At 33.9% G+C, this 14,906-nt stretch overlaps 1 protein-coding gene across 11 annotated transcripts in view; it reads right to left on the reverse strand.

Moving 5' to 3' along the window:
* Positions 1-14,906, reverse strand: part of MBNL1 (muscleblind like splicing regulator 1) — a 170,766-nt gene that overhangs the window by 142,066 nt on the left and 13,794 nt on the right. Inside the window, exon 1 of one of the 11 annotated variants that reach the window (XM_015586520.2) lies at positions 76-296. The exons of the other annotated variants lie outside the window; for them this stretch is intronic. The gene's annotated coding sequence lies outside the window, so the exon portion shown is untranslated. Of the gene's footprint in view, positions 1-75; positions 297-14,906 lie in introns of those variants that run through there. 11 annotated transcript variants of the gene reach the window in all.

Below are 14,906 nucleotides of genomic sequence, written 5' to 3' on the forward strand. Positions count from 1 at the left end.
TCTCTCTCTCTCTCTCTCTCTCTCTCTCTCTCACACACACACACACACACACACACTCTCACTCACAATACTTACAGTGAGGCATATTGCAGCCAGCCATCGTAGACTTATTAAAAAAAGGGACCGTTTCCCCTTGTGAAGCAATGCATGATAGAAAGATAACCAATCACAGATAGTGTTGCAGCAATATTCTGGGCAGAAAGCCAATAGTGTGGGTTGTCTTATGAAAGGTCGCGCCTGTCAGACGTTCATTACTATGCTATAAGCACAGAAAATGTCCATCAGATGTGACTTATTCCACTGCAAGAGGACGAGCATGTGGGTTTTGAATTTACCCAACATGCAGTTAGTGGACTAAACCATGTTAGTTTCAAAACAGCTTCTAAGACAAGTCTAAGCACTTGAAGATCATTACCAGGAGGGGGGTTGGGGTGCGGGGGAACAAGGTTTAAAAATTGCAGCTGACTTCCAAGCTGCTTTCCCTCCGGCTCTGCGCACGGACGGGCACTGAACAGCCTGCCCCTGCTGTCCTGACACGTGAATAAAAAAGGAAAGGGGTGTTTACAAATGGTACATTCTCCTGACCTATCCAATTCACTTCCTTCTAAAGCCCAAGTCCTGCCCCTCCACTGAAAGCCGCACTCATACTGTAAAACTATTCCATTCAGCCGGCAGACACTTTGTCAATATATCACAGGCAGGCGAGATATGAACAAAAGCATCCTTTATTCGAACATTTTCTAAGCAGAAGCTGAGGTCATGTGGGGAAAATAAGGAGTGCAGTGTTGTCAGTGTGTCTGGCAAATCTGAAGTCAACCTCAAGGGAGAAAGTGATTCCATCGCAGAAACATTAAATATTAAGTGAGCAATTTGATTTGGGCAGCGTGATGCACTTCAGAGGTACGAATGAAGCCGGAGGTTGGGGTGGGGGGTCCCCTATTGCCTAATGATCTATTACATCGGCACTACCAGGCTGTTCCTTATGGCAAGGCGTTTTTGCTTTTATCAACTTACTTTTCCAGTCAGATGGAAAAACTTTCAAAAAATGCTTACTAGTTACAGAAACAAAAGTATATATAATTTTTTCCCTTAAGAATGTTACCAACAAAGGAAACAAGGCTTTCATAACTCTAAAAGTTTCACAATCCAATCACACAGTATAATAGTGTTTGATTATACTTCTTCAAGGGCCAAAAATAGTCAACTGGCATATGCTGCATTTATAATTTGGAAATCAGAATATGGAATATAGAGTATTCTGAATCAGAATATCAAATGTGATTATATATAATATACTTATAAACATGGCTAGCTAGCAAAATTTTTAAAAACTTATTTTAAGGTTAATACTGTCATTGTTAACATTTAAAAAAAAAAAAAAAACTACCAGATACTTGTTTTGGAAAATGTTAAAGACTATAACTCTTGAGAAACATTAAAAAGAACCAACTCTTACCAATGCTCAAGAAGTACTTTTGTTTTTAAATTTTTTTCTGGTCCTAACTCTTAGTTCTATAAAAACAAAGTCAAGTCAGTCGTAAACTCTAAGCTCCATCCACCTTCGTGAACCTTTGCCCCAGTTCACGATTTCTCAACTACTTCATGCCTTGAGCATGTACCTACCACATCTGTGGTCAACTAACTCTTTTGTCCTTCTCTCCAGAATCTTGAAGTTCCTCACCTACAATCGTTCATTTCTTTCAGAAACCAGCCAAGAGGTCATTTTTTTTGCAAGAAGCTTCCAAGATATCACTTCCTCCATCTCCACCCATTCATATATCCACACTGCCTCCTCTGAATTATCTCTGTACTTCTACACAGTGTTATATTTCCTTACATGTCTGACCCACTAGGCTACATGTTCCCAAGGATAGAAACAGTCTTACTCATCTCCATAACCCTAGCATAGTGATGAAAAACAGGTGGATCTCCGTAAACTTTGGTAAATCAAATGACTTGATGACAATATCTGGACTAGGATTATTTGAGGGCACAAAAATACACAAACATATATATTAACACACCCACATAAAAACATACATAAACATACATGCACACACACACCCATCACTGCCTCTATAAGTTACTATATTCCCTCCCACTCTCTAGGAATTCCCTTAGGCCTGGACAGCTCCCTCTCACATTCCACACAGCAGCTTTTCCTAAATTTCAGCACTCTCAAGTCCCTCCTCCATCTTCTTTCCACTATCAACAACAGATGATCTTATATGTCATAAATATGTCATAGTCAAAAGAGAGGCCCTTGGGCATGAACGCTCTCTCACCTTCCTACCACTCATCTTTAAACTATCTTTCTGTGTCTTGCTTCTTTCTTCCAGGAATTTTCCCTTCTCCAGGGTTAAGCTTCCACCTTGACTTGCTCCTTCTCAAGACTTCTTTCCCTTTGTACCCCTTCTATATAGGAATGCCCTGCCTATCCCTCAACTCTTTCTTAGCCCTCAAAGTGATGAAGTAGCTCCAAAACGGAGAGAGTGGCACAGCAGAAAGAATGGGGACCCTACCTGGCTACGTCTTAATACGTCAACCCTACCTGGCTATGTCTTAATACGTCATTATGTCTTAATACGTCATTCCTAGACAAATGTCTAGAGTGACATCTACATGTGCTATATTTCTGCTTCTTCCTCTCCCATTCATTTTTGAATCTGTATCGGTGTGACCCCCCACACCTATGACTTTAGTGCTCAGCAAGTCTTCCAATGCTCTCGGAAAAGCCAAATCCGAAGAGCATGCACAGTCTTTGTCTTTACGTGACCTCCTACAGTATTTACAACTCCTTCTTTCTTGAGCCTTCCCCCTTGTCTTGAACTGACACATTTTATCCTTTTGGTTTCTCCCAGTGCTGTATTCTAGCATCCTCCCTCTTAGAAAGGAGCTGCAAAAAGCTGGGCGGGTTCTTGGCATCTGCCATGCTGCTCCCAGCTCCTGGGACTTCCCGCACGCTAACCCTTTCTTTGATTTGACACATACTCCCTCACCCCTGCAATTTAGCAAATCCCTTCTTGGTTAAGTTGCTATTCATATACCACTTTCTCTATAAGGCCAAATAATTTTCCATCAGAATAGTCTCAGTACTTTGTATCTCATGATACTTTTGCACCTAAGGTTATAAACTCCCTGACAACAGGGTGTAAAACCATTTTTTTTTTAATCCAGTACCTGGAATATTAGATGAGTTTTCTTTTTTTATGCTTGATAAATTTTATTCAAACTGACAGGAATAAACATGTATATAAGGATGTATCCCCAACCCCAAGAAAATATTTCATCACGATCTAAGGGGTCCAAACAATAGAGGAAGGAGAATGGTACTATTAGAAATATATTCATTGCTTGACAGTTATGTGTAAATACAACCACAAAATTCATTTCTACAGTTGATAATTTTCCCTTTCTGCCATGTTAAAAGCTTAGTCCCACTCAAGTACCAAATACACTATAATTACTAAAATGCTTACAAATGAGTATTGTAGTTATTTTTAATTTCTGTAGCAGAGAAATCCTATTCAAAGAGTATTATTGAAAGAACTATAGCTACATATTATGTTGGAAAAACTATTTAATTGTAAAATATACATGCAAAGATGATAACCAAAATATTTATAATTAGCTAGGCATGGACACTCAGCAATACAAATGGATATCAACTTTTATGCATTATTAGTCTAGCTGTACCTGGTAATATGTGCTCCATCCCAATATAGGGCACTGGGGGATAATAAATTCATATTCTATATAATATGATGTGACTAAATTGCTGATATCAGATTATTATCTTATAATCTTTCTCTTTATTCAAGGAAGACTGAAAATCTTCATGACTGAATGTTTTGGTAAATTAAGATTTTATAGGATTTGGATCAATACTGAATTCCCAAAACATTACTTCAACTAGTAATGGATTTCTGTTCTATACACAGAGACAATGTTGAAATGAGTGTGCGTAACATCCAGTGTGAGAATTCCTGCCAATATATCTGCTCTAGAAATATGTGTTGTTCATAAATAACTATTGAAGAAAATATTGCTATTGTAAAGATATTTACTAATAGGTAAATTATTTGAGGTAAATTTGTGACATAGTTCAACATATAATAATAAGCTTCCCTGAATAAGTAAAAAAAAAAAAAAAATGAAGACTTTAACAGTTTTGCAGTGAGAATCAAACTTTTTAAAACCTGTATAACAACAAGCCATCTTTTACTTATTGATCAAATCCCACACACTCAACTATAGAGCTCCTCATGTGTGACATGTTCGACAAAAAAGCATATTCTGCCACAGGGACCAAGAACAAATTTTTCCTTGAGTGATATCAGAAATCAAATATACTTTAAGGTAAGAGAGGGGAAATAAAAAAGAAAAGAGAAAATGTAACACTAGAACAAAGGAAATCAAGAAAAGGTTCAACAATAAATTTTTTAAAAATGTAATTACTCTTATAGTAATTGATATATATTATCATTAAACTCACAGTAGATGGCTTCATATAAATATCTATTTAACGGTTGCACACATGCTTCAATAAAGGATAAACAGATGCTTACAAGATATGCGACTAAAATTTTATTTTGGAGAACTGGATGACCTCTATAAGCAAGGTTAAATTTCTTAGTCACATATATTTACCAATCATTTCAGTTCTTTTGAATCAAACTATATGTAGGTCGGTCCTATTACATCCCAGAGTAATTAGCTGAGAATTGTAGACGCTTTTATTTTACAAGCTTTTGATTTTGAAATAGGTAACATATTGAGAAAGTTAACTGAGTAATCATTTCAGGGTTGTTTTTTTTTTTCTGTTTACTAAGACAGTTTTAATCTAACTGGAAGAGATGTCTGACTTCTCCGTGTATATTTGATAGAGACAAGAAGAGGCCCCTTGCCCAAAACCATAACATCTCCCCACCTTCACTGGTGCTGACAAGTCCATAATTAGCAATGCATTAACTTTGGTAATTTATTTGTTGAAGTACTAAATAAAATTAGTAAGTAGACAGATAGAGAGATGATATATAATAAAACAGTAAATTTATTAGGAAAATAATTAATTTACTAAGTTAATGTACGGAATAATTTTGCCTAGGTTTTGTCACAAATATTAACAGAGATTTCAGAATACAATCAACCAACTAAGCATTTCTGGAGTCTGTACAGCCATTTTTTCTACTCACAAAGTTACCAGAATAACAAAGCTGTTATTTATAATACAGGGAAAACTGTGGTCTAAATGGGTTTATTGCAGTCTTCAGCAGTATTCAATTCCATATAACAAAAAAAGCTGAGATCAGAGTTTCTCAGTAAGGGGTAAATACACCACTGGTAGCACCATATCAATTTTAAGTGATACAGAAACAATATAATTTTAATAGGTGTATCAGAATGCTAAAACTAGCTTATCAGGCCTATGATTACATGGCCAGTATAGCTTAGGGAGAGGCTAAAGTTTAATAAAAAAAATTTAAAGAATAAGGTTAAGAAAACATATTGGAAAAAATAATGAAGGAGATAGGCAAATGACTAGCTTTAGATATACTGCTGAGAAAAAAAAATAATTTTCAACCACACATGCCCCTGGAATGGTAGGGCGACTGTCAATGTGGCCTGCTGATCTTGACACATTTGTACTTTGTTATGGGTGACAAGTTGCTGCCAAGAAAAGAAAGGTTGTGTTTACCCACTCAAATAAGTAATCTAAGGTATGTCAAAGCATTCCTTTAAAATTTTGATAGGTATGAATCCCTAATCAACAAGTGGTCTCTTATAGGAAAGGTACGAAGGAGTGCTGGTTAAGTGATGTTCTATTACCAAAGATTAGAATTCCAAAAGCAACTAACCAAACTGCATTCAAATTAGAAAATGAGTACTGTCCCTTAAATATTTATATTTAAGACAAAATATTTATATTTAAGACATGAAGCCTCTCTACACAGGCAATGACTAAAAAGTGAATCGAATTGATTCTTACATCAGGCAAAATTTAAAACTTTTAAAGGCTTAAGATTATTAGAAGATAAATATATTATAATGGCTAGCTGTACTCTGTATAAAAGGTCACAATTTTGTACCTAAAGAGGCCTTAATCCAGTCCTTACTGCAAAATTATCCTCCTAGAAGCTTTTCCAGCCCACTATCAAAAACATCCAATCAGAAGGACCTTAACAGACACTTGTCCTAAGAACACCAACAGATGGGCAACAGATATATGAAAAGATGCTCAACTTCACTAGCTATAAGGGAAATGCAAATCAAAACCACATTGAGATATCGCCTCACACTTTAATTAGAATGGCTATTATCAATAAGACAAGAAATAACAAGAGCTGGAGGGGATGAGAGAAAAGGAACCCTCATACACTGCTGGTGGGAATGTAAATTGGTGCAGCCACTGTGGAAATAGTATGGAGGTTACCAGAGAGGAAGTGAGTTGGGAGTAGGATGAAGAAGGTAAAGAGGAGTCAAATACATGGTGACAGAAGAAAACTAGACTTCGGGTAGTGAGCATACAATGGAACATACCGATGACGTATTGTAAAATTATACACCTGAAACTTATGTTATTAACCAATATTACCCCAGTGAATTTAATTTTTAAAAACTATCCAACCTTCTGTTCCTCTCAACATCAGCCCAGACATGCTAAACCCTTCTCCAGCTTTATTCTTCTTCATAGCATTTCTTAGTATTGGGCATAATATTATGTACTTATCCTCTGCTTATCATCTACCTTTGCCATAAAAATGTGATGGAAGGCAGTCCTCAAGCTAGTTCTCCATGCAATAGCCAACACCAAAACAGTGCCTGGTCCACGGTAAGCCAACAATAATATTTGTGACATGACTGAATTTTTTTCTTAATATATCTGAATACTAGTTTATAAGTATTTTCTACAAATTACAATGTCTGGGCTATAGACCCACAGTTTAATACACTGGCAATGTCACCTTTATAACTGAAATGAAACCAGCATCAAACTCCACTCATTGGAAAAAGAGCACTAGGCAATGAAGTTAACATAGAACCATATTTATAAACCTCCTTAATTGTGAAGTTGATGGAAGGGTTTTTTTAATCCACAGACTAATTGGAAACAGTTACATGTGGCTTTGCAAATTTAAAATGTTTAAATAATTATTTGTGGATTTCTGACAGAATCGTTTTCAATTCTGGCAAAAGAAGAGAAAATTTGCATTTTTTTCTGATGATATTTAAACAGGCAGCCCTTTAAACATTCCCCTCTTATTCTAACAGAAAGTATAATGAAATAACACTACAAAGACTACTTTATTGTTCTTCTAGAGAAAACACTAATCCTATTTCATATTATAATTATTTATTACAGAAGGAAGTTATCTTGTTACCCTTAGGTAGTCATTTCTGATCTGTCCATATCATTTACTATTTCAAAATAATAAATAGGAAATTAGAAAACGGGCTACAACCAAATTAATAATGCTTGTATGTGCTCAAGAGAAAAACCAAATTTCACCATCCTGGCAATTTTCAGGAAAACTGGGTACACTGACCCAACAGAATCTACCAATTTGAAATTAGCTTGACAAAACTGTGAACACTAAATGGAACAATACGTTGTGATATTGCAATTCCCAGTTCAATGCTATAATTATAGACTTTGATTCCAAAGCTTACTTAAAGGAGTTATATTTTATTTCACATAGTAACTAATGGCCAAATCTTAGTTTTTAATTTTTAACCTTTATATCTTCTGAACAATATCACCTAGCTTCTTACTGAGATTGATGGTACCTCTGCCAAAAACATTTTTAAATATGATCTTCATTGCTCAAGGAATAGTAACAAATTCATCTATGCTTCCCTAATAACATTACTACACAACTCAGAATAAGTATAAAGTCAATTAATGTGTACCTCTTTGCCCCACCTATATAGAAAGTTGTTCCAACTTTCATTCCATGGTAGAAATCGTTCTCACAACCAGGGGTCATCAAGCTCTTCTCCATAATTCATCTATGCCTGTCTTCCATTTGAGCATGCTCAATTAATCAAGCTAAATTGAAACATCAACATGCAAAGGAATTTTTTAAATCTGGCCAAAATATAAAGCACATCTCTCTATTAGGACCAGACAATCAGTTGCCACACTCTCCAGGATTTCTAAAATGTTATGTGGCAAGAGTCCTCAACACTATCAAGTACAAACATAGTCGAGCACAAAAGCTGGACTTTAATAGATAAATCTTGAATTTTCAAATGTCTGATTTAAAACCTAGAATAGTAATCTCAACCTAGGAAATTTTACTGGATTATTTCACCTAAAGATCACCCAAACTATGTAAAATATAAAATTATGTAAAATATATTTTTATAGTTAAATAAAGAGACCTAAAATAATATTCTTCAGAATATAATGAATGAAACCAGTTATAATGAATATAGTGTGTAGTATTACTTGAATACATCCTAATTAAATGAATTAGTGGACTTCCCGTGACACAACACAATACACAAACATTTCCTTCTTTCCATTTAATCAATAAAAGTCCCTATAGTTTCACAAATGTAGCTCTTATTGCAAAGTTTACAAATAGTCAAGCCACTAAGGTTTACACAGGTTAGCGTTATAATCCTATGGATGTTTCTATTATTTATACATTTGATCTTAAAGATTAACTTTTCGACAAATACTCTTAAACATACTCTTTATAACATACTAATGACAACTGAATTTATTCCTAAGAAAAATATTAGAATCTCAGTTTAACTTCAGCTTAAAAAAAAAAAATCAAAAATTCACATATGCTCATAAACAAATAAGAATTATGTTTTCCCTAATAGTGACTCAAGACCCAGTTGTTTTTCCCTGGTTTAAAGAAGGAAGGTATGTTACAAAGACATGCATTGACAACTCTTTATTTTCACTTCAGCATACTGTTAAGTATCCTTTTGGGGAGGTTCCACACAACTCATACTTAACTATGTCTAAGATGTTGACAACAAATTATACTAATATTATTGCAATTGCTATATAATCACCCAGAGCCTCAGACTGTATTTTGCAGGAGAGTAAAATTTCAAAAGGCGGCTCCACAATTCTTTAAAAGTGTGGCAACAAAGAGGCATATTTTGTTTATGACTACCTCAATTGTTCATGTAAGGCCTAACTTATACAAAAGAAAACAACACATTGAGAGATTCTACAAATCTGAAAACTTAAGATTAACTTAATAAAAAGATTATTTGTCTCCATGATAAATAAATTTATATCTATACATAAATCATTCAACACACTTTGTGTCACACGTCTACTTCCTTAAATATCTAACGAACTTAAGAACTGAAATATTATTACATATGCATCAAACAAAACTGCAGAGCTGGTATCTGAGTCATTCATTCACAGGAACTTTTGCAAACATACATGAAAATGCCATGTCCTCATGGAGCTCACAGTCACAAGATGTAAAATAAAATAAAATAAAAACCTACCATCTGGTATAATTAGGAGTGTGAAAATAAAGGCTCAGGAGAAAATTAAAATTTGCACCAAATATTATTTATTTAAATTTTGAGCCTTTTTTCTTTCTCCATACTCAGACTTTCACATCTCCAGTGACTACAATAATCTGAATTATTTCAAAGTCAAAGAATTAACAATTTATACTCTTAACTACAGTTTTTTGTTTTTTGGTTTTTTTGATGTATAATAAAGTATGGGTATAAGTTATACGGCTATTTCTATACAGAGATAGACACTACTAAATAATAATGAAAGAGATGGTAAAATGTAAGTTCAAATGACAAACAGAAATTGCTAGCAAGAAATTTATATGAATCATGAGCGTTAATGTCACATCTTTTTTCTTCCTTACAACTGAATTTCCCCTCCCTCCACTGCTAAATCAGAGCCTTCTTATCCCAAGGATAACAATTATTACTAGTATGATGTGTCTAGTCCTTTCTCTATTCATTCACATATAAATTTATACAGTTTGTTTTTCATACAAATGATAGAAACATACTAAGCATATTGTTCTGAGGCTTGCTTTCTACAGTATGTTAATGACTTTTCTTTGCAAATAGAAATAGATCAACATAAATACTTTTTAACAACTATGTATTACTCCGTTATATGTCCATTTCTTTACTAGTGATCACCTAAGTTAATGCCAAGTTTTCATTATTTTAAGCAATGCTGCAATTGTATGTACCAAACTATGCTTACGTTTGAGTGGTTTTAATAACGTACTTAGAACGTACAGTACATGGGTATATTAAACATTTCCTAGAAAATGTTTACCAACATATACTTCTACCAACAACGAATGACATGCTTTTCTGTATCTGTTAAATCTATGCTAGACCTTAAAAAGATAAATACCATTCCTAAACTTAGATTGTAAATATATATTGTAGAAATGGGCAAAAGATATATCTTTTTTTCTTACAAATAGAATTAAAGAATTATCATTGTATTTTGTAAAATATTTTCAACTGTTAGCCTTTACATGTTAGCTAATCAATGGAAACATCTGTAAAATCAGTTTTTCGACTCTTGTTAATTCAAAATAAATGACTTCATTGCTAAAACAATTACAATATTTATATTTTGTAATTATTTGCCAAAGAACAAGGGGGGGCTGAAAATTTGAATAAATGTTTGGACTGACAGAGTAACAAAACGAACAATATATAGATCACTATTCTCATTAATAAAAACAAAATGTTATCTTTGAAAAACTTCTTAACAGTACAATAGGATTAAGAGAGTGCTTTTTTTTTTACATATTATTTCTAGAAAAGTCAAAAATTATCCTGCCCCTCTCCTCCTTTTTTAAGACACTAACTGACTAAAGGAAATGGTTTCTGACAACTGCTATACATGATGCAAGGCGTTATCAAGGTAATTAAGGTGCAGCAGAACTCTGGTGAACTCATGCAGGCCCAAACACTTTTTCCCATGTGGTGATGTCCCCTTGGGACTTGGGTTCCTCTTGCACTCCTTTCTGAACCTGGAGTGTTTTCCTCAAGCGGCATGCACTTCCAATTAAAATAACCAAGATAGGTATATGCTCTTGTATGATTTAGCCAAGGCACATATATCCTGTTAGAAAATAAAGCATTCTCCCCTCATTCTGCCCTCTTCAAACTCTGTTATTAAAACAGTTCATAGAATAAAGAAATACATGAAACTGGACTTTCAAAATACTTAAGATGGTTAAGATGGCAAAATATGGGCACTTTCAACACTTTTACTATAATCTTTTTGTCAATGTGATTTTACCATGTTGTCAAGAGTATAAATAAAATCACACTTCTCAGGAAATGAAATCAAAGATTGTATTCATATGACTTTGTACTTTTCAAAAGAGTAAAGTACTGAACACACTGCGAACAAACTAATATGGCAGCTTGAGGTTTAGCTTTTTTGCTAAATAGAAAAGGTACACTCCTTTCTTAATTATTTTAATTGCCCATAATGTTCTGTGCATTGTAGAAAAGCTGTAACACATGAGGAAATCTGAGGAGCCAACTACACTCTTCTAATGAGACAGTGATTCAAGTTCTATGTGTTTCCACCAGCAAGATATGCACTTAAAATGCAACAATAAGCTTTCCAAGGTACATCGCAATGCAACTGGTAGCTGGCTAATAAACTCAGATAACTACCAACAATTTATTAACAGCACAATTATACTCCAGAAAGAATCTTAGACTATCTGAATCAGTCACCTGGGGGTAACTTAAAATCTGTATTTCTGGGACCTACCCTAGACTTACTGAGAATAAAGACCAGGAATCTACATTTTAACCAAACTCCCTAGGTTATTCTTAATCCCATTAAATTTTGGCAATCATAACAAATAAATCTAAATATTATGCCCACCAGCAATTATGTATTGCATGTCTACACAATAATGTCCTAAAAACCCAGAATGTCTGTCCTGAAAAGATGACTTGAGATTTAGTGACATGCTTTGTGATTATATCCTATCAACTACTTTAGAAAAGTGACATACCTGCAAAATGTTATGCAAAATTGTTGTATTCGTTTTTAAAAATATTTAAAATCAGGCACCAGAATTGCCTCTCCACACTCTAAGGTACTATTTGCCATATCGTACTATTAATCACATCTCAAACCACTTATGTTTTAGTCCTATTCACTCCAAGTCAGCATGCAAAATCTACTTATTTTGTAAAATAAAATCCCCCCCCCCGCACTGTATCTGAAGGAACAAATTCAAAGAATGATCATGTAGCAATCTTAAAACTTTCTATTTATTCCTATCATTTAAATGTGAAATGCACCATTATATATAAACACACACACAAAATACTTTATTAGAGACAGTGACATTTCTTATTTATAAGAAGTTTCTTATTTCTTATAAGAATAATTTATAATAGTAAAATTATTTTGCAAAAAGATAAAAAATGATCGCGCACCTATACAGTCACCTATACAGTATGATAAAATCAACTGTTAATAGTACAGATATAATGTGAAATAAGGATTAATATATAGGTATGTAGATGTATATCAAAAGAATAAGGAAAAACTTTAACACAGGAATTAGTCAAATCATGTTCTTCATATATAACTAAAACCTAGCTCTTTATTTAAATTCATGTAAAACATTTGTGTTAAACTTAATAAGAGAAAAAAGACAAATAATGCTTTAATCTTCTTACAGTAAGTACCACTTTATTTTAGATAAAACTATAAACTATGGTCCTTCATTTAGTAATAACCCTTAAAGAGATTAAGTTTTGAGAAGTTGGCTTGTGCTACATTTCTTTTTGATTTATGTATAAAATCTGCAAGGTGTTCATCTGGTTCTTTAATAAAAAGTTTCTACTGGAGGGGCTAAGAAGAAAAATTTACTTTTCCCCCAGAACTCCTATACTCTATTATTGTTCCAAACTAGCGAATGATATTTTATATGTTGGTATGCAGTTTGCATCATCTGAAGTTTGCCATTTGTTACTCACAACTCTAAAAGATGGTTATATTATGTTGTCCATTTGTGAACAAATAGATTCAGGCTTGCATGGTTAATTGACTGACTCACCAAAGTCCACTAAGCTAATTAAATAGAAGAATCAGGACTCCAAAATCAAGTCTTCTGATTCAGATTTATAATTTCATTCACAACACATGCTGGCAATTTAATACCAAACTTTGTGGAAATGCCAATGACTATAAATATAATAGAAGCCAAAAAAAAAGAACAGAAAGAGATTGGGGGTGGAGTGGGACATGATGAAGCAGCAGTGACTGCATCATCTGTGGTTTGCTCTGAGATGTACATGAAGGAGAAAGCCTCACGTATGGACTCTGAAGGAGGTAAGATGGTCCCTTTCTAAAGTTGAGAAATGGATGCTATTGTCCTTGTATGTCTACGGAGTATGCACTGGACACTAACAATGTACACTTAGAGATGTGACAATCATACACGACGTCTATCAGTTTCTTCTTCGTTTAGACTGTTAATCAGCTTAAATCTAATAATGAATACATTACAGAGTTCTACATACTCAGTAACTGATTTAAAGATTAACTATTGACGAAGAGGTCTTTGAGGATGATTTTATTTTTATTTTATGCCTTCTGAATACAAAAATGATCTACATTTTCTTCAGAGCTTTCGTTAGAGGAATTTAAATTATATACACAGAAAGCTTCCACATAAGTAAAATGGAATGCTGCTCTAAAAGTATAAAACTGAATATATGTTAAGCGAGTACGCATATAGTAAAGGCTGACCTATATCGGCTTCTAAAACAGCATTTGAAAAGCAGTGAAGGAGACAGCATAACTGTCTGAAACATTTCTAAGCTATGTAGAGTCAGATTTTTTGAAAACTGTTAAAATCACAGAAAAGTATATTAGGGAGAAAGCACTTAGGGTTTGAAACAGCATAAATGATATTTTTCTTTTACTTGTACCAAACCTGTTCTCTGTTCTATTAGTTACCTTATGACACAGATTAATGGTAGATATTAAGTTGCTTTTTAATATAAAGGCCCAAAGTCAAAACAATTAAAAAAATTACAATCCTAGTTCCCCTGCCTGAAAATATCTTGAAAACAACTGCAGGTGTTGTTCCTCTAACTGTGCTTGTTTTTTTTTTTTTTTTTCCTAAGTTCTTTCTTCCCTACTATCCCATTAAAAAAAAAAAAAAATCCTTAAAAAATTCAAATACATCCAACAGAGACAATAACTTTAATACATTCATTAAAAATAAATGATAGATAAAATAATATACATGTATAGATTATATTAACAGTTTATTGATGATCCTATATATATGTAGCGTAGACACAGGAGAAGAAATAGACTCAGCTTTGAAGAATTTACTGTGTCATTTGGACATAAAACTAACACACAAATAACTGTCCATAGGAAAAAAAGTGAGAAGTACATAGCAGAGATAACGATAAAGCTTGGTGAGTTAAAGGAGAGAGAGGTCAGGGGTGGTTTTGTAATGGGAAAGACATCTAAGATAGGCCTGAAAGGATGAGTTTCATTTTGTTACAGACAAAAAGGAACAGCAACCCAAATTTTAGGAACAGAGAAAGCTGAGCCAGTGAGATGGGAAAGCACAGAACATGAACACTGAGGAACTGTATGGAGTATGCATATGCAGTAGGGATGGCGGGAGATAAAGCTGGAATTTGGGGCAGGAACCAAATCAGTAAGAATTCTCCCTTTACTTTTCAATTAACTGGAATTCATCCATTCCAAGATTTCACCCAAAGGCAGAGTCAGAATACTTAACTAAATACCTTAAGGGCTAAGAATAAGACTGTATAAGGGATATGAAGAGATCTTATTAAATAAACTTGGGGTTTTTATACTTCTGAAAGCTTTTGTTTAGGTTGCCAGAAAGCTGAGAAAT

This window comes from Pteropus alecto, unplaced genomic scaffold, assembly GCF_000325575.1.
Source record: "Pteropus alecto unplaced genomic scaffold, ASM32557v1 scaffold81, whole genome shotgun sequence".
NCBI classification, from domain to species: Eukaryota; Metazoa; Chordata; class Mammalia; order Chiroptera; family Pteropodidae; genus Pteropus; species Pteropus alecto.